Here is a 21,484-nt window from a genome sequence, read left to right as displayed (position 1 = left end):
TTTGTAAGTAGGAAACACAGCTTCATTATATTATTTACATTACATACACCTTACATTTTTAGGTTTTAAAACTTTATTTGCATATTTTAAAAATTATACATTCCAATAATTTAAATAATTTGAACAAAAAAGAAAATGGAACTCTGATTAAACTGCATTTTGCAGCCTGCAGGAACCTTTGGGCCAGCTTGGTTTTACTCTAGATTTCACTGTCTTCCCATCCACTTTTTCCCTCACCAGCATTCAAGTTCTTTGCCTTCTCTGTTAGCCAGACAGGAAGATGGGAAAGGCAAGTGTGGCTTCATTGTCAGTTCTTGATTTTTTGATGTGAAAGGGGCAGCACAGTCATTTAAACTTGATTCAATCTCTTTGCATCTTACCAAGTTAAATAGCTAAAAGTAGTAAGGCAATGCTTGAGGTAGGTACAGTGCATACTCGTGGTGCTTGCCTCATTACGACTTTCCTGCTTGCTTCTCCTTTGTTGTTCCTTTGGAAGGCCATGGATATTTCTCTTGCATTTCAGTCTTTAGTTATGACTTACCGAATTTCTCAGTCTCAGCCATGTCAGGTTTGTTAGACATGGCTGCGGAGGAAACAGAGCAAAGTATGTGAGCTAGGAGGATCTGGTCTGCGCAGTGGCCACCACTGAGTGCCACCTCACGTTTTTTTGTTTGTTTTATACTCTTATTGAATACCCATATTATTTACTGGATATTGCTCTGAATTACTTTTGGCTTATTCTATAATGCGTATCTATTCTCTAAGAGTGAAAACTGGTTATTGAGGATATTCAAACCACACAGGTATGGGCTCTGAAGGCTGTCATTGTTGCAAGAAATTAAAAAAAAAAAAAAAAAGAGGTTGTCTGTGCAAACAGGGAACATTGCTTTAGATAAAGCTGGCCACTGGTGAAGCTGGCCACACAATCATGCTGGGGAAAATCAATTAAGGATAGCAACCTAATAACTTACTGTGGAGTAGATGTATACACAGCTGGAGAGTGGGGCACAGAGGTAGGACTATCCAAGGAGAACTACTAGCAAACAATAAGAGTGTCTAATTCTGGGTGACCCACTTTAAAAAGAACTTTGAAAAATTAGAGTTCTCTTGTTAAAAAAAAAAAATCTTGGATAGAGTAAGGAAAAAAATCTTCCCTCTTTAGAACTACGTGCTACTGCAATTCTATCTTGAGTTCACCCATTCAACTCAACAAGTAAGTTATTAAGGCACTCCTAAACACAGAAATACAAAAGAAGAAAAGAAAGAGAAAAGAAACAGTAAAGTAAGGTAGGAAGAGAAAGGAAACAAAGAGGAGGGAGGGAGGAGGTAGAGGAATCAGTTTGAGAAAAGGGAAATCAAAGTAACACTAAAGACATGTGAAGTTTGAGATGTCTGAGAGACATCCACGTGGAGATGTCAAGCAAGCAAGACCAGCTAGCAGGCAAATACTTTAAGACCACTCTACTAGAAAGACCACCCAAGGAAGAAGGCAAATAGCTGGGGACTTGGGCTCAAAAGGTAGCAACCACCTCTGTCTTACAAAAAAGGACAGAACTAAGCCTGTCCTTTCCAGGGGAAAAGCAAATGGAAATAGCAATACAGGGTAAAGGTTTCTGAAGAGAGAAAAGCACTCTAACAGTTTATTAGACAGAGATGGCACAGGTGAAAAGGCTGCCAATGGTATCTCTTGAAAGCTTTTGCTTCTTGTCAGGGTTCCATGCTTATTTCCAAAACAAGTGTAATTGCCTAAATGCTACAGCCCACATCTAGTTGGCTCACTGCAGTCTATTTTCCAATGGCAGCCATAAAGATTCCTATCTAAATTTGATATTATCTCTGTTCCTTACGCCCTTCAGTGGTTTCCTTTTGCTCTTAACATTAAGACACATCACCTGAAACTGGCTTTGAGGAGCCTGCATATTCTGGCTCCTGCCTAACTCTCCAGAACCATCTGTAACCTGATATGACTACCCATCCTTCTCCAGCCTAACCGGCCTACTCTAAGTACCTAAATCCACCATGTTCTCTCCCACCACAGGGACTGAACACTAGCCATTCCCCTCTGCTTGTATGCTCCTCCCTCCCTTTTCACCTGGTCAACTTCAGATCTCAGTTTTAGCACTATATCCCTCAAGGAACCTTTTCTTGACCTCCAGCAACAATAAAATATTCCTAACCAGCCAGGTGCAGTGGCTCATGCCTGTAATGCTCGCCCTCTGGGCAGTCGAGGTAGGAGGATTGCTTGAGCTCAGGAGTTCGAGACCAGCCTAAGCAAGAGCAAGATCACATCTCTACCAATAACAGAAAAATTAGATGGGTACAGTGGCATGCACCTGTAGTCTCAACAGGAAACTGAGGAAGGAGGACCACTTGAGCTTAGGAGTTTGAGGTTGCAGTGAGCTTTGGTGATGCCACTATACTCTAGCCAGGGCATAGAGAGCTAGATTCTGTCTCCAAAAAAAAAGTTAAATAAAAAAAGTTCCTGACTTGCAGGACACCCAAAATTATAATTGTTGGTGTTACTAATTGTCTACCTCCCTGCAGAGTGTAAGCTACCCTAGATGCTAAACAATTTGGTTTATCACTATATCCCCAGTACCTAGTTTAGTGTCTAACATATAGTTGGCCTTGGGTAAGTACTGGTTGATAGAATAAATGAATGGAACCATGAGCAAGGGCCCATTATCACTAGCAAATATGTGCTCTAAAGTCAGAAACACCTGATACAATCTTATCTATGCTTAGAAGCTCATCACCCATCTGAGAAGTATTTATTTCTCTTTTAAAGTAAATGCCACATTATGTGATATCAATAGTAAACAATGCTCTTTTGTTATTAAACCATTTCTCTTAACAGTATTCTGCATTCAAGTCTTCAAGTCATATGGGCAGATCATTTTCTGCTTAGCTTTAATTGAACTTGAAATTATCTGTGCGCACTTTATTATGGAACTTCCAATGGTGATATCACTAGCCTGATGACAATAAATTTATAATAAAGAATCTAAAAATAAGGGCCATTATGCTTGCTGACCACCAAATAAAAATAGATTTACTATCTTCAAGGTCACTCAGAGCTGAATTTAACAAATTCCATTTCTACTTGGCAATTATAGAACAAGAGAATAAGCACAAATCAAACCACTATCAAGGCTAGCGTGGCTTCTATTTATGCCAGCTGTGTGAGAAATATTTAAACTTAGTATTCAGCTAGCACTTTGGATTTTATAACTAGTCATCATCTCTTTCATTAATAAGCAGTTAGTGACAAAATCAGATCACATCATCTGTACAGTTAATTACAAGCTGGAAAATATTCAGGGTATACAAATTTTATTAGCATGGCTGACATCTGTCAACTATTTTGGTTAATTACTCCTGAATTTGGATTCTAGCCTTCAACTATTTCAAATTTTAATATATTTGACATAAATGGTTTTCAAGCTACCATTATCGCTGTTGAGTATTTTTATCTTATTCCTATTCTAAAATTGTCAAAAATAAGTAAATGTTAGCTCTCATACTGACACAGTTCATTCTGTAGCTAAATTGTTAATTGGGAGAATGCTATCCACCACAAGTGTAAATTTTTTTTGTCAATGCTTATTAAATATTCTCAGCATTGCTATATAAGACATAAAATATCTTGAACTCTCTTAATTACATGTTAAGGATGTAACTCTAACTTTTCTCTTTATTCTAGAGTAGAAAAGAGCATTTGGCTTTTTATTTTTATAGGTTTGATGTGTGCAGGATGTTTGGATTGCTTGCTTTGTTAATGAACATGCTTCCCACCCCTCATCTAATTCCTATGTCATTTGTGGAGCATAAGGGGAGGCACTTCAGAACACATTAGTTTTGAAGTGAAAGAGAAGCCTGACTGGGGAAAAAAGAAAAAATCAAAAAAGTTAAGAGGGAATGGAGAGGTGATACAGGGTGAGCAGAACAAGTAATTTACAGAAAGTGAAGCAAAAGCAGTTCACTGAACACACAGTTCACATTTTCACAGGTAGTCAGTGGCAATAAGAACATAGAAAAGGAAAGATAAAAGTAGAGAAAATATTATGCTAAAGACACCGAATTTACCAAGTGCACTAAACATTTACAAGTACTCAACTCAATCTCTTCACATTACCATTACAATTTTCCATATCCTTAAAGAAAATAGGCTTAGAGAAACTAAGTAAATCCCTAGATTTGCAAACCTATCATAGTGGCAGAGTGGTGATTTGAATCCAGGTAGGTTGACTTCATGCCCTTAACCACATTACCCCAGTCCAAAAGGTATATTCTCCACTTACGAGAGGTCTTAAGAGGACATTCTCAATGATAAATATGTCTGAGATTGTCTTTCAAGAAACTGACCAAACAGGAGTATGGGTATCAGCTGTGGTGGTAATGAAAGATCCAGCTACCTGACACACGAGTCAAACCACAGCTTCACCACTATAATCAACACTCCCTTAGAAAAATGTGAAGCCCAAACATGAAAGGCTATATTCTAAAGACGACATGGCTATCTAAATATCTATGTCACTCTGACCTCTTTCCTTCATTACTAGAATTAGGATGCTCCCATGAATAATGGCTTAATCTTCTTTTCATGTCTTCTTTTGCATTTCCTGCAGGAAACTTCCAGGAAGCATTGGTTGACCTGGGAAGAATTTGCATATTCTCGGATATCTGGTTTAAATCCATCTTAATATCACCCCGAATATCCACCATCTGGCATGGTGTCAGACTTGGTGAGTATACACATTCATGGTCAACTGACATCTGTGGGATAAGGATGCATGCAGATGGCTCAAGGTTCCTCCTTTGGGTAAAGCATCCACTATTTTGACATTATCATATTAAGTGAGAATTTTGTGCAAAATTGGTCAGGCAAATCAAGCAAAAAGATCAATTCCCAGATCCTGTTTATTATAACTTCAAGCCACCCTAAAAGTAACCTCTCTGCTTTCTTTTCTGATCAGTGATCCTGAGTGGTTTACATTTTAAACCCAGATAATGGTTTAAAATTTCAGAGACTTGGAAATGACTCGATATACTAAGGAGTGCTCCCCAAAATTGATTTATAAATTCAGTGCAATCCCAATCAAAAAATTTCAGGAGACCTTTTGGTAGAAATTAACAAGCTGTTTCTAAATTCATGTGGCATAGCCCAAACAATGTTGAAAAAGAACAAAAAAGCTGAAAGGTAATGATACCTGACTTCAAGAATTATTATAAACTGACAGTAATCAAAATATGGTACTGGTATAAAGAAAAACATGAACAAAATAAGACAGATGCAAAAAATAGACCCATGCATACGTGGAAAATGATTTCTGAGAAAGTGAAAAGGCAATTCAGTAGAGAAAAGACAGCCTTTTCAACAAATAGTGCTAGAACAATTAGATAACCACATATACACACAACGAAAGACTTTGGATCCGTATCTCACACTATACACAAAATCAACTCAAAATGGATCATAAGCCTAAATGTAAAACTTAAAACTGTAAAATTTCTAGATAAAAAGATTTGGAGAAAATATCTGTGACCTTGGGTTTAGAAAAAAATTTCTAAGATACCATACAGATTAAATATCCCTTTATCTATGATGCCTGGGCCCAAAACTGTTTCCAATTTTGTATTTTTTTCAGGTTTTAGAATATTTCCTTTATAACTAGTTCAGCATCCCAAATCCAAAAATCTGAATCCAAATGCTCCAATGAGCATTTCCTTACAGTGTCATTTTGGCACTTGAAAAAAATTTGGATTTTGGAGCATTGTTGATTTCAGATTTTAGGATGTAAGATACCCTGTACCAAAAGCACAGGTAAAGAACAAATTGGAAAACCAAATTTCATCAAAATTAAATATTCCTCAGAAGATTCTGTTAGCCTGAAAAGTCACATACTGAGAGAAAAATCTCTGCAAAGCATATACCCAATAAACTTGTTTTCAAAAGAAAGAATTTTCAAAACTCAATCTAGTTTAAAAATGTACAAAAGATTTACACAATAATTCACCACAGAAGCGATAGAGATGGCAAACAAGTACATAAAAAGATGTTCAACATCTTATGTTCTTCATCATTAGGAAAATGCAAATTAAAACAAACCATAATGAGATGCTTCTAAACACTTAATAAAATTGTTAAAATTAAAAAGATTGCCCATATCAAGTATTGGCATGGATGCAGAGACATTAGAAATATCCTAGAACATGATATAACCACCCTAGAAACAGTTTTTTAAAAGGTACACCTACTATATGATCCTACCACTCCATTCCTGTATTTTACCCAAGAGGAAAATGTGTCCAAACAGAAATAGCCATACCAGCTTATTTGTAGTAGCTCAAAATTGGAAATAATTCCAACGTCCATCAACAGATGCATGGATAAACAAAGTGTGTTATATCCATACAATGGAATACTTAGCAATAACAAAGGAATGAACCATTGCTGCACACACAGATGAATCTCAAAATAATTAGGCAAAACAGAAGACATTCTGTATGCCTCCATTTTATATAAAACTCTACAAAAAGGAAACTACAATGACAAGAGCAGATCAGTGATTATTTGATGATGAGGGTGCAAAGATTTCTCAAATACTGAACTTACAAGAAACTTGAGGTAGGAAATCCAACTCTTGGTAAAATTTAGGAGGAAGGGATATATTTTCACTATCTTGACTCAGTCAATGATTTCATGATGTATGGCAGCCCCCTCTTATCTAAGGGGCAATACATTGCAAGGTCTCCAGTAGATATCTGAAACAGTACTGAACCTTATGTATGTTTTCTCGTATACATACATACCTAGGATAAAGCTTAATGTATAAATTAGACACAGTAAGAGATTAAAAACATTATAATTATAACATACAATAATAGAAGTTATATGAATGTGAGATCTCTTTCTCAATATATCTTATTGTGCTATACTCACCCTTCTTGTGATGATGTGAGACAATACAGGTTCCATGTGATGAAATGAAGTACGAAGAATGGTGTAGATATTGTGATGGTTAGGCTACTACTTACCTGTACTCCTGAATCTATGTAAACATCCCTTACTTGCAATAAAAGACTTGATGTCCTTCATTTCAGGTGATACCTTGCTGAAGTCTTCCTACAGGCTCAATCATTTCTGATGCAACATATTTTCCACTCCTGTCTACCCACGAATTTAAAGCTTTTTCCATCTTAACTAGCCATCTGTTAGGCATTCTGGCTGTAACTTTTGTAGTCGGAGGTGTGACAGCAAAACTAGCACAAATTTCTTTTTCACAATTTCACCAATAGATTTGTAGATTTTATCAATCTCAGCATGTGATATGTGTGTGTGCATGTGCGCACGCTTTTCTTAAGAACTTTCACCTTTTCACTTAACGGAAGCACTTTTGGCTTCTTTTTGGCACATCTGAATTGCCAACATCACTATTCTTGCACTTCGGGGACATCATTAATAAGAGTTACTTGAACACAAGCACTGCAATACTGTGCCAATCTGATAACCAAGATGGCTACTAAGGGTTCCTAAGTGACTAACAGGCAGGTAGCACAGACAACGTGAATATGCTGGACAAAGGATGAGTCATGTCTTAAGGGGGATGGCAAGAGATTTCATCACACTACTCAGAATGGCATGCAATTTAAGACATGAATTATTTATTTCTGGGGTTTTCCATTTAATGTTTTCATACTACAGTTGACCATGGGTAAATAAAACCACAGAAAACAAACAAAGATAAAAAGAATACTGTATACATGTATGTCAAAACAAATCCAAGTATATACTTTAAATGTTTTCCATTACTATGTTAATATCTCGATAGCTGTAACTTTTTTTTATTTAATAAAAGTCCAGTATAGGGTAGTTTGGGAGTTAATCTAACTATTATTCTATTCTGATCCAACTCAGAAGCTTCTGAGGACAGCACAAGGGCCCTCTCTTAAGGAAAGAGAGCTTAATGTGCATAGTTAAAGCTGTCCTGGCAATCCTATCTCCTCTCACAAATCTGGTGGCTTTAAATCATATTAATGAAAATGCTTTTTTTGTCCTATAAAGCAAGCTATGATACTTCATTCAAAAGTGTATCAGGATCATTAACAAAAAGGAGGAGAAACATACTGGGTTTTCTACTCCACTGGAAAGTATTAACTAAGCCATCACAGAACATTCTTACAACACACAGCAGCCTTCCTGTACAGACTCAGTGTATTATGATCCCCAAACAATCCAGTGTTACTCCTGATCAGTTCTCCAGGGTTTGAAAAGAGTACACTATTGGGGTCTCTAATGGAATAGCTGGATCTTGCAAGCTCCTCATGTATGATCATAATTTGAGAAACATTAGCTTTACTGGTTTCCCTCAACTGAAAAATGGCATAAACTATACATTCAAGATGCTTGATAATGAATGGAAAGGGGAACACAAGATCACTACCAATGAGGGAATTAATGAAGAATAATCTTCTCAGGATGGGAATATATGCATTGTTTGAAGTGAAAGGAGAACATTCCAAGGAGTTAAAGATTAAAACTTTAAGTGGGGAAGAAAAGAATCAAAGATGAGATGTCACATGCCAAATAAATGACAGGTCAGGATTGGAAACCAGACACAGTCTACTCCAGAGTCCAAATTCTTAACCATTATACTAACCCTCTTTCATGCCATCAATGGCACTGATACATGGGCTAGAGGCCTTCACAAGGACATTGCATGAGTCTGACAGTATCTCTGCAGCCGTCCACATTTTACAGATAACACAGACACAGCAACAACAGGAAACAGGACATTTATGTAGCCTCTCTCAAATATAAATCTTAGAATATAGAATATGCTATGGTTAAAGAGAAATCATTTTGAATACATAGCACATTCTGTATTCTGTCTTTATATGAAGGTGATAAATTTAGCTAAGATGACAGATGACATACCATAAAATGGTAACCCTAGTTAAATGCTTTTATGCAGAAGTCATAGTCATTGAGAATATAAAATAATATAGGTCTTAGTAGCAAACTTTTAGTTTAGTGTTAACTATGACACGTAAAATCAAAATAATAGAAGACCATACAGTGCAGCACATTAAAAGGTCTGTAGGGTAGGAGTCAGGGAGCAGGGAAGGCTAGATCAAAAGATCCGGGGTGAAGGTTAGTTGCAAACATTAACTCTATGCCCTTGGATAACAATTATTCCAAGTTCATTTCTATGTCTATAAAATATAGAATGATTCCACTTGCCCCAAGAACGTCTCAGAACTTGGAGGATTCAAATGAGAAAATATGAAAGAAACCATCAAGACTCACAGAGATGTAAGGCAGTATTCTCACTGTCATCGCCTTCTCTTTCAGAGATGTCAACTATGTAATTTCTTCACTAAGTTCCAATACTACAGAAGATGGAACTTCTATTTAGCCAAAGCCTCTACTAAGCTATCTGAATAACTTTTTGTTCTCCTTAACCATACCTAATTTTGACTGAGGTCATCTAATAGGGGGCTACAGGTTTTGTAAATTCCCACTACTTTTTTTTAAAGTTTTGTTTTCTATATACTTTAAGACATTTGTGATACTATGCTAAAACATGCTTTATAAAAAAGTCAAGTTTCAGCCCTGAAAATAATCACAGTCATCTTTTATTGCACTCCCAGATCCACATCTCTAATCTGGGAAGTCACAATGTTAGAAGACATTTTTTTAATAATCACTTATTACTCATCACTCAGGATTTCAAACATTTTTTGCATTGGAATATCTCCTTTCATCCTTGAAGGGCACTGAACAATAAAGGTGAAGGACTACAATAAAATGTCTCATATTGATTTTTAAAGAATGTATTAATCGTCTTTTAGTGTCATGAGATCATTTGAAAAGAAAAGTAATATTAAATTAGACCAGGCTCTCCTGGATTGATTGAAAAGGGGCTGCTGGCCCTTTGATACACAACCCAGGAATTTTTTTCTATCGTGACTCATCCATTAGACATTCTAGGTTCTATATTTTTTCTCAACAATGACAAATGAGAATGAGGTAAATATATACTTTGATTAAAGAACATTCTATTGTGTATGCAAGTTCCTAGGGAGGGTAAATGAGTATTTAAAAAGTAGTCTAGCATTCTTCTAGCTCTTATTTACAACTGTAGACCACAGGTTTCAGGGAAAGGAGGAAGAAAGTAAGCACAAAGAATCTGTTCTAACTTAAATATTGTACATGATTTAGTGGTAATTACTTCTTTGAAAGTTTAGTCACCTTCAAAATACTACACGATGAAGAGAAAAATGTTGTTCATAACCAAGAACATTAATAAGAGCACTTTCTAAAGTTTAATCATTATTTTCATTTCCTACTTAAAATTTTTCATTTTTTATCTCAGTTGCCAAATTTCAATCTTCATTGATTAGAAACACAGAACTCCTTGCATACAAATTTATTCAGGTTTGCAAACATTAAATCATCATTAGATTAGAATGACAAGCATGACAAAATTAATACACCAAAAGAGGTTCAGGGAAATATAAAATCTAAAATGTATTGAATTAGACTTTAAATTGAACCCATACAAGCTTAAGTTCAATGAAAACCAATATTGCACACTTTTTAATCAATTATTTCATAATCATTCCCCTAAATCCTTTAATTTACCAAGAAATCCTATCCAAAAAGTTTTCTAAAGTCAGCTATAAAATACCACTGAAATGCAAATTGGATCTAAACTTCCACTAAATCCATCAAATGTCACCTTACTTCACCAAATCACTTCATATGGATGAATCTTAAAAGTGCCCTCAGTGCTTATTAGTGTTACAATTAAGAACCATATTATATTGAAAATAAAATGACATAATTATTTTTAACAATTATAAATCTAAACTCTTTAATATAACTTATCATGTAAGCCACATGATACTAAGCTCATTTATAACCTTAAACCTAATTTAGGCCTCATTTCCAAAGCTAACATTAGGCAGGAGTAACAGCCTTGCCTTTTTTCATATTTTTGATACAAAAAGCTTTGCTGGTTCCTTTAATAGAATCTTGTTAACAAATGATTATAGGGGAGAAGTCAGAGCTGGAAATAGAAGTTTGGGAGTAATCAACATAAATTCATAAGACAATATGAGGGCTGCAGAGAGTGAATATGAACAGGGAACAAGCCCCTTTTTCGCACCAGGGACCAGTTTCATGGAAGACAATTTTTCCATGGACTTGGTGGAAGATGAGGATGGAGATGATTTTAGTATGATTCAAGCACATTATATTTATTGTACTGTCAAACCTCTCCACTAATGATGATCTCTATTTGCAGCCCCTCCCCAGCACTAGCATCACTGCCTCAACTCCACCTCAGATCAGGCATTAGATTCCCAAAGGAGCACATAACCTAGACCTCTCACATGTGTAGTTTACAGCAGGAGTAGCGCTCCTATGAGAATCTAATGCTGATGCTGATCTGACAGGAGACAGAGCTTATGCGGTGATGCAAGTGATGGGGAGCATCTCTAAATACAGATGAAGCTTTGCTCACTGGCTTGCCCAGGGCTCACTTCCTGCTGTGTGAGCCAGGCCATGGACCAGTACTGGTCCACAGCCCAGGGGTTGGAGACCACAGCCTTATAAGACAGGCAATGGGGTGGGAGGTACATAAAAGCGCTTAGAGATTAGTTACCCCTTAGTGCCTCTTTAAAAGGCAGATATCAAAATATGTGGGTTGGGAAATCACACTGAAATAGATTTCTAATGTAATATGTTTTTATACTTAATATTTTGCTTTCTCCCAGTCACCATCTTCCATAACATAAATAATGAGAAAATACTTATTTCAATAATAGGGACTTTTGTAGAAGTATTAAGAATGACAAGAATAAATAAGTTAGAAATCTTTAATTCATTTGAAGCTGAACAAATTGCAACTGACTGGCCACATTAAGATTACATAATTTGGTACTTTCCTCTCTGGGATATAACTTCATATCTTATTAATGGGACCTGATGGAGATTTGACAATTAGGAAAAGTCTTCAAAAACTAATCTAAAATTTTAGCTCATGTTTCCTCCAGAAAAAAATCACCTGGGAGATAAGAAAAGGTAAAATAAACATTGCTGTGAAATAAGCCAATTCTAACCTGTGTCTAGGTTTTCTGGCAGTCAACGAAGGTGGGAGGCTCTGCCAGCAGGTGCTGTTTTCTCTATGATTTTGATCTACCCTACTGTCTGCACCACTGCCCAGCTGGGAGTTCAAACTCAGAACCCCAAAGGTAGATAGTCCTGGGTTGACAATGGCAACTCACACCTCATGGGGAGGCAATCTAGAGAACTGGTTAAGACCACACTGGGTGAAGCTGACTAGGGCTAGAGCCCCTGCTTAGCCACTTAACTGATAAAATGACCTTGGGTGAGCTACTTAACATCTTTCAACTACTTATAAAGTTGTGAGGATTAAAATATTAAAAATAAGTGATCCTCAATAAATGGTAGCTATAGTAATGACACTCCATCTTCTCCAAAAGAAGTGGGTGGCACTTGTAAGTAAACAAACTTCTCCAGGGTAAGCCAAGATGGCAAGATTGGAATGCCTATCCTCAAAAAATTAACATAGACAGGACTTCCATAAAAATTCCACCTCATAACACCAAAATCAAGGTGAATAATGTGGTAATTCTCTTACAGCTTCCTAAAGAAAAATCATATTGACATCTGCATTGAATGAATTTGAAAACACAGTTCCCTAATCTTCTCTTCATCATGCTGCCTCTGAGTCTTCAATGAGAAAGGAAAAAAGTATCACAAAATAGGCCAAAATTACCAGCAAGAAAAGGTTATGTGATGGACCTGTTATCTACAGTGTGCACCTCTTTTCTGTCATTATTCCACTATTGAACTTCCTTCTATTGATTGCCTAAATGGAATGATGTTAAATCAGATATCTGGGACAATTTTTAACATTTCCTTCTTAATGCATTATAGTAGTTATACACAAAGTAACCTAACAAAAGTTAAACCTAATAAATGAAATTTAGAGAAAAATTTAACATAAAATTGCATCTAAAACACAAAATTGTAAAGCCAACCGTGGCATGCATGTAATCTGCAAGGTTGGCAAGCTTGGCAAGCTTGTGATGTAAAAGCCATGTTAAAGATGAGAGTTTCTCAAATTTACATTATCTGTTTTCTGGTAAGCATTCACTATTGCCCTTAAAATTTGTCTGAATCAGTTGAGCTAGAATGGCAAAAACAATTCCAGCATGTTTGTATTTAATGTTGGTCCCTAAAGCCTGCCATACAAAGATTAATAGTTTCTTGGCCAAGCAGTCTTTAATGCTGCAATTCACTCAGTCATTGTGCTGGAAAATAGTTTCTATTTCATATAAACCTAAAGAAGAGGGAAAGGAAATAGGGGAAGGAGAGAGCAAAAGAGGAGATGCAGACAGAGAGTTTACTAACTGAATACAATACTCTGAGAGCCTGCCTTACCTTTCTCAGAGAAAGGAAATAAAAGCAGAAATTTAATTCAACCAACCCCTCTCGCCAGTGATGAAATGCGACTAAGCCAAACATCAACTAGCGCACACCTTTTGAAGTGTGAAAACATAGTCAAATGGTTTTTAGCATTCATGTGAAGCCAGCTGAAATCTAGAACTGAAGCAGTTAATCAGATAATTCAGGCAAAGCCAGGCATATCCTCTGGTCCCCACCAGGTTTCATTTGGACTTGTTGAATACTGTGCTGTCATACTTGGAATCAAATGGTCAGCATGAATCATGTTGACTGGTATCTCTGGAGACATGTTTTGCAATCAAGAAGAATCATTGTTTGGAAAAACCTTCCTCTAAAATGAATGGAAAACTACCTTAACTTGGATAGAAACCTCAACACCAACATGAAAGGACTTTTTCTTTTTTAAGAGAGAGGATTTCACTCTGTCACTGAGGTTGGAGCTCAGTGGTGCAATGATAGCTCACTGTATCACTGAGCTTCAACTCCTGGGCTCTAGTGATCCTCCCACCTAAGCTTCCCAAGTAGCTGGGATTACAGGTACGAGCTACCATCCCTGGCCCAAAAGAACTCTAAGAGATTATAGTGTTTATTTTCTGTAAATAAATATTTACAGGTTAGTAATAGCATGCTATGAATCTGGTACAATGACCATGAAATTCTTTCCAGAAAAGGTGGCATAGCAATATTCATCTTAGCAATTTTTCAAACTGGTTTGGGAGAATCTCTTTTAGATAGAGAAAAATAATTTGTGGAATATAAACAAATTTTGTTACTGTATTTGTGGGGGGGGGGAGGTAAATCGATTCCTTCAAAGGCACCTTAAATGTGCTTATCAGTCTGTTTCACAACCCAGTCAACCAACACTTTTCTATGACAGAGCAAGGTACAGTCTACACTGGGAAGACAACAAACCTGGATTCCTATTGAAATTCAGGTCTTGTCTGTCTCTAGCCAGGGAGGACAGTTTTTCTATGTGAAATCTGGCCAAATATATTTCTTCCCTATAGCAATATACTTTTAAATAACTAAAACGATTATCTAAATTCAACATAAACCAAATTCCTATATTGTTGTACTTCTTTAATCCTTTGAGCTTGTTTACATTTTAGCTTTTTAGGATATTTTGCCCTCTAGAGAATTCACAAGTAGGCGTAGATTGCCATGGTACAAATCAACCCTTCAACACTGCAGTATCAAAATTCTAGTAGCAATAGATAAATGAAAACTGCCTACAGTCATCCCTGAGTCAAGATGACATGGTTCCAATTGTGCACGTTGACTCAGCACCAGTGTCATAATGCCATGACCCTTATGATACTGATGTCAACACGATAGCCAGGATATAGCAAAATTAGCACTCCTGTAATTTTTACACTGGAAAATGTTCACCCCGAAATCTAAGGTATGAGGATAGTCTTTGTTTACTGCAGCCCTGCGAAACTCAATTTTGAAGTATTTCACATAGATTCACTGAGTTCTTGTCATAATTCAGTCATATGAGACAGAGTCATGTTTTCCTCATTCTATCCAGCGGGTATATTTTTAAAACATATATATACATGAAACCCTTGTAGCCTTAGAATGAGTATCTTCTTTTTAGTGATCTAGAGTGTGTTTTTATTATTATTCTATCAAAATAACCTTAATTAAGAACTTAATTAGGACATAGTCCCAATAAACAAAAACAATTAAGAACATTTATATAGTCAGAGAAACTGAATATAGAATGCATCATGTCCTTTTAATACCAAATTTATAAATACTTGAGTAATAATTCACCAAAATGGCTCCTTCTCTTACAAACTTGGAGAGAGAAAGGTAGGAGCCATTGCTGCACAGAGGTAAATACTTAACGAACACACTGGTCCTCCTAGTCATCAGTAGTACTGCTTATAAAAGGGCTGTCCTCCAGGTCAGAGCACAGTTCCCAAATTGGAAGATGAAATACATTTTATGGAATGAGTACATGCATTTTAAATAACACAGAAAGAGATACATAGACAGATATGGAAACACATACAGCTAGGCATATAATATAGGTTTTACAGTATGGACTGCATATAAAAATCACATTTTCAAACATTATTTCTACAGAAAACTACACTCCAAGTTGTCAATACAACAGGTAGTGCACAATGAATGATGACAGATACACTCCCTAATTATGGAGAATGGCAGAGCAAGATCTGCCTTTTAGAAACTTAACTGGTCATACTGTGCAGGATGGACTTTACTAAAATGTGACTAAAAGGAGGAACTGAATTAGAGATAAAAAGTATCTAAGGCTGTGGCCACTAGAATGGAGAAGAGAAACCATCTTTAAGAAATATCTAAATGAGGAACTGACCAAAAATAGTGATAGCTAGAGACAGATGTTGATAATGGCTATGAATGACTGGCTAAGGTAATATTTTGCTAACATTTGTTGAATGCAATGTGCCAGATACTGTCCGAAGGGTTTTATATTGCAATATGCATATATTGCATATATACTGCATATTAACTTAGTTAATCCTAACAACTTTAGGAGGTAAGTTCTCTTATTCTCACCATTTAGAGATAAGGGAAATATGACGGAGAGAAGAAAACTTGCCTAGGATCTCGCAGCTAGTAAGTGGTCCTGCAGAATGAGGCCAGCCAATCCAACTCCAGAACTTAAACTGAACCCTCTCATCCCACTCATCAGTGGGCCATGCTTTTTTCATGCCTGGCCCCATCTCTCCGCACTTAGTGCCCTCCATGCTGTAGTCCCTTCCATCCCAGATGCTTTCCTTCCTCCTGTCTTATAGCAGATACTACTGAGCACCCACTATATGATCAGCACTTTCTCTTCCTAATATCATAAAAGTTCTCTTCAAAAAAGAAAAAAAAACTGGGATCAGCTGTTTATCTACTGACTAACCCTTTCTTTCATGTTTTTAAGTTTTAAGTTAAATATAATTGCTTAGAACAGGAAGATAAAGGGCCATTTATCTGAGAAGAAAATAAACAATTTCATGCACTTTATAACCCATCCATCTATAAGTTGCCACTTATGGATAATTTTTTGTAAAGGGAAAAATGATATATGTGAAGTTTTTTGGGTTTTTTTTAATCTTTTTTTTACCCAGGAGCATGGTTACAAGTTGCCCTGAATGTGTGGTCCATAAAATTATTTAACCCACCTAATTTCTAGCTTTTCACTCTATGTCGGCTTTTATTGTCTGAGTCTTTTGTTTTTAGACAGACATCTTCCTGACAGAAAGCCTCTTAAGAAAGCATATTCAAAAGATCACATTGGACTAAGTTTTTTACATACTCTTCCTAATACTTTAAATAAAAGGTTTTTAGTCTTCAAGTGTCCTAGAGATGACTGACTTTTCCTACTTCCCTAATTAATGGCACATTTTAAGAACCTTTAAAATTAAACATATTTCTTTCATTTTCTTTCTCCTGCCTAGAAGGTGAATATAATTGTGTTGTTCATTCCCATTAATGGGATTTACACTATATAAATTTGTTTTCTACTTTAAGTTTTAACTGAGTTATTTACTGAGGCCTATGAGGGGTCTAGATAAATTCCAGAACTATCTAACAAGAAAAACAAATCTATCATGCTGGTATTAAGTGATATTTTAGTTATTCCATTTATGCCAAAACACAGAAAATTGGTAGATGACAATTTAAATAGGTTACCTAAGAGTTACTCAGAAAGCAATCTCCCAATCATTGATTTATGCTCAAAGGAGAAAATATTCATTCAATTCTTGATTTATACCAGTCATTCATAAAAGTCTTCAACATATAAGGGCTATAAATTTCCTTTCTGTGTAAGTGTAAATCAGTGCCATAGAAGGATGACAACGGGTCTGTCTCCCTGAGATTACTTAACTGTTAAGCAGCTTACGAGAAAATGAGAAGGTAATTTTTAGTTTTGTAGTTCTTACAATTTGTCTACTACTTACAAAAGTGCTGACAATTTTATGATTGTCAAGAATGAAAAAATCTAGGCCTAAAGGTTTGAATACTTTATCCATATAGAGTATGTAACAAACTGTATTAATTGATAAATAATTGATTTGGCTAGAAATGGCTTTAATCAGCTTTTGCTATTTCAAAAAAATGAAAAAGACTGTGATGTTCTTAAATATTTTAGGTTTTATTTTTCTAAGCATGAAAGATGTTTTGGTTTTGAAGAGAAATTCTTACAAAACTATCTAAAAAGACACCAAACGTCTACAGCAAGCTACTTCAGCTCTCACATAGAGGCATAAAATAATTTAGCTTTTCACAACTTCGTTCAAAATGAGCTATAACATTACTAATGTTAAAATGGTATGTATTTGCCAAGAACCATTTGTTTACCATTCAGAATGTGTAGAGAAAAAACACAAAGTAATGATTTTATTTATTTTTACTATCTATATTATTTACAGAGAACATAACATTAGAAAATTTTTACAAGGTTGAATTATAATTTTCATACCAAAGAAACTAATATGATGTCTGTCTGATTTCTGGTCTCCAGTTTCCTAAAAGGAATTATCCTAATCTACTCAGGTATCAAAGCAAAATTAAAATCAATTTATACCACCGAGCTCTGTAACACATTGCTGCATAGATATACACACCCTTTATATTTAGGGTAATATTCATGGAGAATAAAAGTGAGGAGGTATAAAAAGCAATTGTTTCCATAACTAAAACAATACAGAGACTTTACTGAGTTTTTGTTGTTGAATTTCTTGCATTTATATTCCCACTGCCCCAAAATTCTATCTTATGAAATCATAGAAACCTGCTTATCTCAAGAAATTTTTTGATGAAGATTTAATTAACTCTGCTCTTTATTACCTCTGCTCAGCCAATCTCAAAATTTCATTTTTCTTTTGATAGGAATCATACAAATCACTTATTTTCTTCTAAGAGACACTCAGGAAGTGGTTCATCAATAAAAATTTCCACTTCTCTACTGTCTGATATAAAACGAGTCAACTATATTGGCTATAATAAAAAATGTAAACTGTTCGAATTGTTTAAATTTTCTTAAAGAAGGGTGACTCTCTCAACTAAATTCATTCTTTTCTCTTCACATGCAGTATCTACTATTGTTTCCTTCAATTCTATAAATTATGATTACTCCTCTAGAGTTTTCAATCTGAGTTAAAGGGAAATTTATTTTAAAATCACTTTATAATTAACATGTATATAATACTAATGAATGAGCATTACAATTTCTGCAGGTACATAAAATTGGACTGGCCATTAATATCTCTGACAACACGCAGGGTAAAATGAGATAATAAAAATACTTAGCACAAGACTTTGCAACATTCAATAAATGCTACCTATTTTTATGATTACTTCTGAAAAATCAAACCAGTTGTTTCTACTATTTTTCCCTGTAATTGACAAGTTTATCATATTTGTATAATTTCCTCTCCCAGATCCGGAAGACCTCAACTTTACCCTCATCTATCCATCCTCTGCTCAATATTTTGTTGCCAGAGTAGGATTTTCAATAGGTTAAAGGTACATGTGAACTTGAAGTAACCAAAAAAAATTAATTTTATGTTTTAAAAAGAACTTCAGTGTTAAGAAAAACTGGTTACATCTAGAGTATTTTTCATGTCAATGAATCCACTTAGCATTACAACGTATTAACATTTAGATTCAACTGAAGTTCCATTTGGTTGCATATAAGCCATTAGCTCCTTCTGGTTATAGTGATATTTTTCACTTTTGATTTCACCATTAACTGAAGTATTTTCTAAATTTTTTTCTGAAAGAATTCATAGTTAGAACAATAATAGTATGTCTGCAAATGCTGATCCTTTAACCACCTAAGTAATAGTTTAGCTGGGTATAGAATTCTGGAAACTTTCTGATACTTTTCCCCACTTGAAAAAAACGTATTTTATTATAATTAGATATTTATAGAACTTTCACTTTATCTTCAAATTCAGAAATCTCACTATAGACATACATATCTCATTATATACTGTTTCTTGTTGATTAGGCCTTATATCTTCTAATTTACTATTTCATTTTCGGCACCATGAAGTTTGCTCTGTAATTCCCCCATTCAGAAAATATGCCTTACATCTTAAAGAACTCTTTCCCATGCTCAGATTATTCCATTTTGATATCAATCTCCTGTTTAATAGACTTAGTACCCTGAAAATTCCATTAAAAAGTTAATTGTCAGGTCTCAGCTTAAATGTCATTCCTACAGTACCCAATATGGACAAAAATCAAAAAACAGGTTCCATAGTTATTATTCAAGCTAGTTATAAAAACCTAGGGAGGCTCTGTGAAACTAAGGTAAGTAGTAATTGAATTGAACTTCACCACTGGAGGGATCTTGAGTGAATTGATAGCTTATTTTAAGAACTTTTTCCATTTTCCAAAAGAGTCCTAAGTACCCAGAAACTAGGAAGGACAGCAGCAGCCCCAGCAGCAGCTTTATTATCTGAGGTTAAGAACAGGTTCTCACAAACCCACAGTACTTTCTTTTTCTTTTAGTATATTATGGGGGTACAAGTGTTAAGGTTACATATATTGCCCATGCTCCCCTTCCCCCTCAAGTAAGAGCTTCAAGCATGTCCCTCCTCCAAATGTTGCACATCTTACTCGTGGTTGTATATACCCATTCCCTCCTCCCGACACCTGATAAATGTTACTTCTATATGTCCACTTAGGTGTTGATCCGTTAATACCAATTTGCTGGTGAGTACATGTGGTGCTGGTTTTTCCATTCTTGAAATACTTCACTTAGTAGAATGGGTTCCAGCTCTATCCAGGAATGTACAAGAGGTGCTATCTCACCATTGCTTCTCAAAGCTGAGTAGTATTCTATGGTATACATATACCACATTTTATTAATCCACTCATGAATTAATGGGCACTTGGGTTGTTTCCACAGCTTTGCAATTGTGAATTGTGCTGCTATAAACATTCGAGTGCAGGCGTCTTTTTCATAAAGTGACTTTTGATCTTTCGGGTAGATGCCCAGTAGTGGAATTGCTGGATCAAATGGTAGATCTACTTGTATCACTTTGAGGTATCTCCATATTGCTTTCCACAGAGGTTGAACTAGTTTGCAGTCGCACCAGCAGTGTAGGAGTGTTCCCTTCTCTCCACATCCATGGAGCATTTGTTGTTTGGGGACTTTTTGATAAAGGCCATTCTCACTGGAGTTAAGTGATATCTCATTGTGGTTTTGATTTGCATTTCCCTGAGGATTAGAGATGTTGAATATTCTTTTTTTATATGTTTGTTGGCCATTATTCTGTCTTCCTTTGAGAAGTTTCTGTTCATGTCCTTTGCCCATTTTTTGATAGGGTTGTTTGATTTTTTCTTGCTGGTTTTCCTGAGTTCTAAATAGATTCCAGTTATCAGCCCTTAGATGTGTAGCTTGCAAAAATTTTCTCCCATTCTGTGGGTTGTCTGTTTGCTCTCTTGACAGTTTCTTTGGCTGTGCAGAAACTTTTTAATTTGATCAGGTCCCATTTGTTTATTTTTGTTGCTGTTGTGATTGCCTTTGGGGTCTTCTTCATAAATTCTTTGCCTAGGCCAATGTCTAGAAGGGTATTTCCAACACTTTCCTCTAGAATTCTAATAGTTTCACACCTGAGGTTCAAGTCTGTTATCCAGCATGAGTTGATTTTTGTGAGAGGTGAAAGGTGTGGGTCTTGTTTCAGTCTTCTACATGTGGCTATCCAGTTTTCCCAGCACCATTTATTGAATAAGGATTCTTTTCCCCAGTGTATGTTTTTGTCTGCTTTGTCGAAGATTAGTTGGCTATATGAGGATGGTTTTATATCTGGGTTCTCTGTTCTGTTCCACTGGTCAATGTCTCTGTTCTTATGCCAATAAAAAGCTGTTTTAATGACTATAGCCTTGTAGTATAGTTTGAAGTCTGGTAAATTGATACCTCCTATTTTGTTTTTATTGCCTAGGATTGATTTTGCTACACGGGGTCTTCTCTGGTTCTACACGAAG

The 21,484-nt window shown here is 35.7% G+C and overlaps 1 protein-coding gene and 1 pseudogene across 1 annotated transcript in view; both read right to left on the bottom strand.

Annotated features, from left to right (window-relative positions):
* Positions 1-21,484, bottom strand: part of SDK1 (sidekick cell adhesion molecule 1) — a 905,178-nt gene that overhangs the window by 749,043 nt on the left and 134,651 nt on the right. The window lies entirely within an intron of this gene.
* LOC142862431 (thymosin beta-4-like) lies at positions 53-21,122 on the bottom strand (annotated as a pseudogene).

Source organism: Microcebus murinus, chromosome 19, assembly GCF_040939455.1.
Source record: "Microcebus murinus isolate Inina chromosome 19, M.murinus_Inina_mat1.0, whole genome shotgun sequence".
Lineage (NCBI taxonomy): Eukaryota > Metazoa > Chordata > Mammalia > Primates > Cheirogaleidae > Microcebus > Microcebus murinus.
Note: the sequence above shows the minus strand (reverse complement) of the source record. Positions and strands in the feature narration are given on the sequence as shown.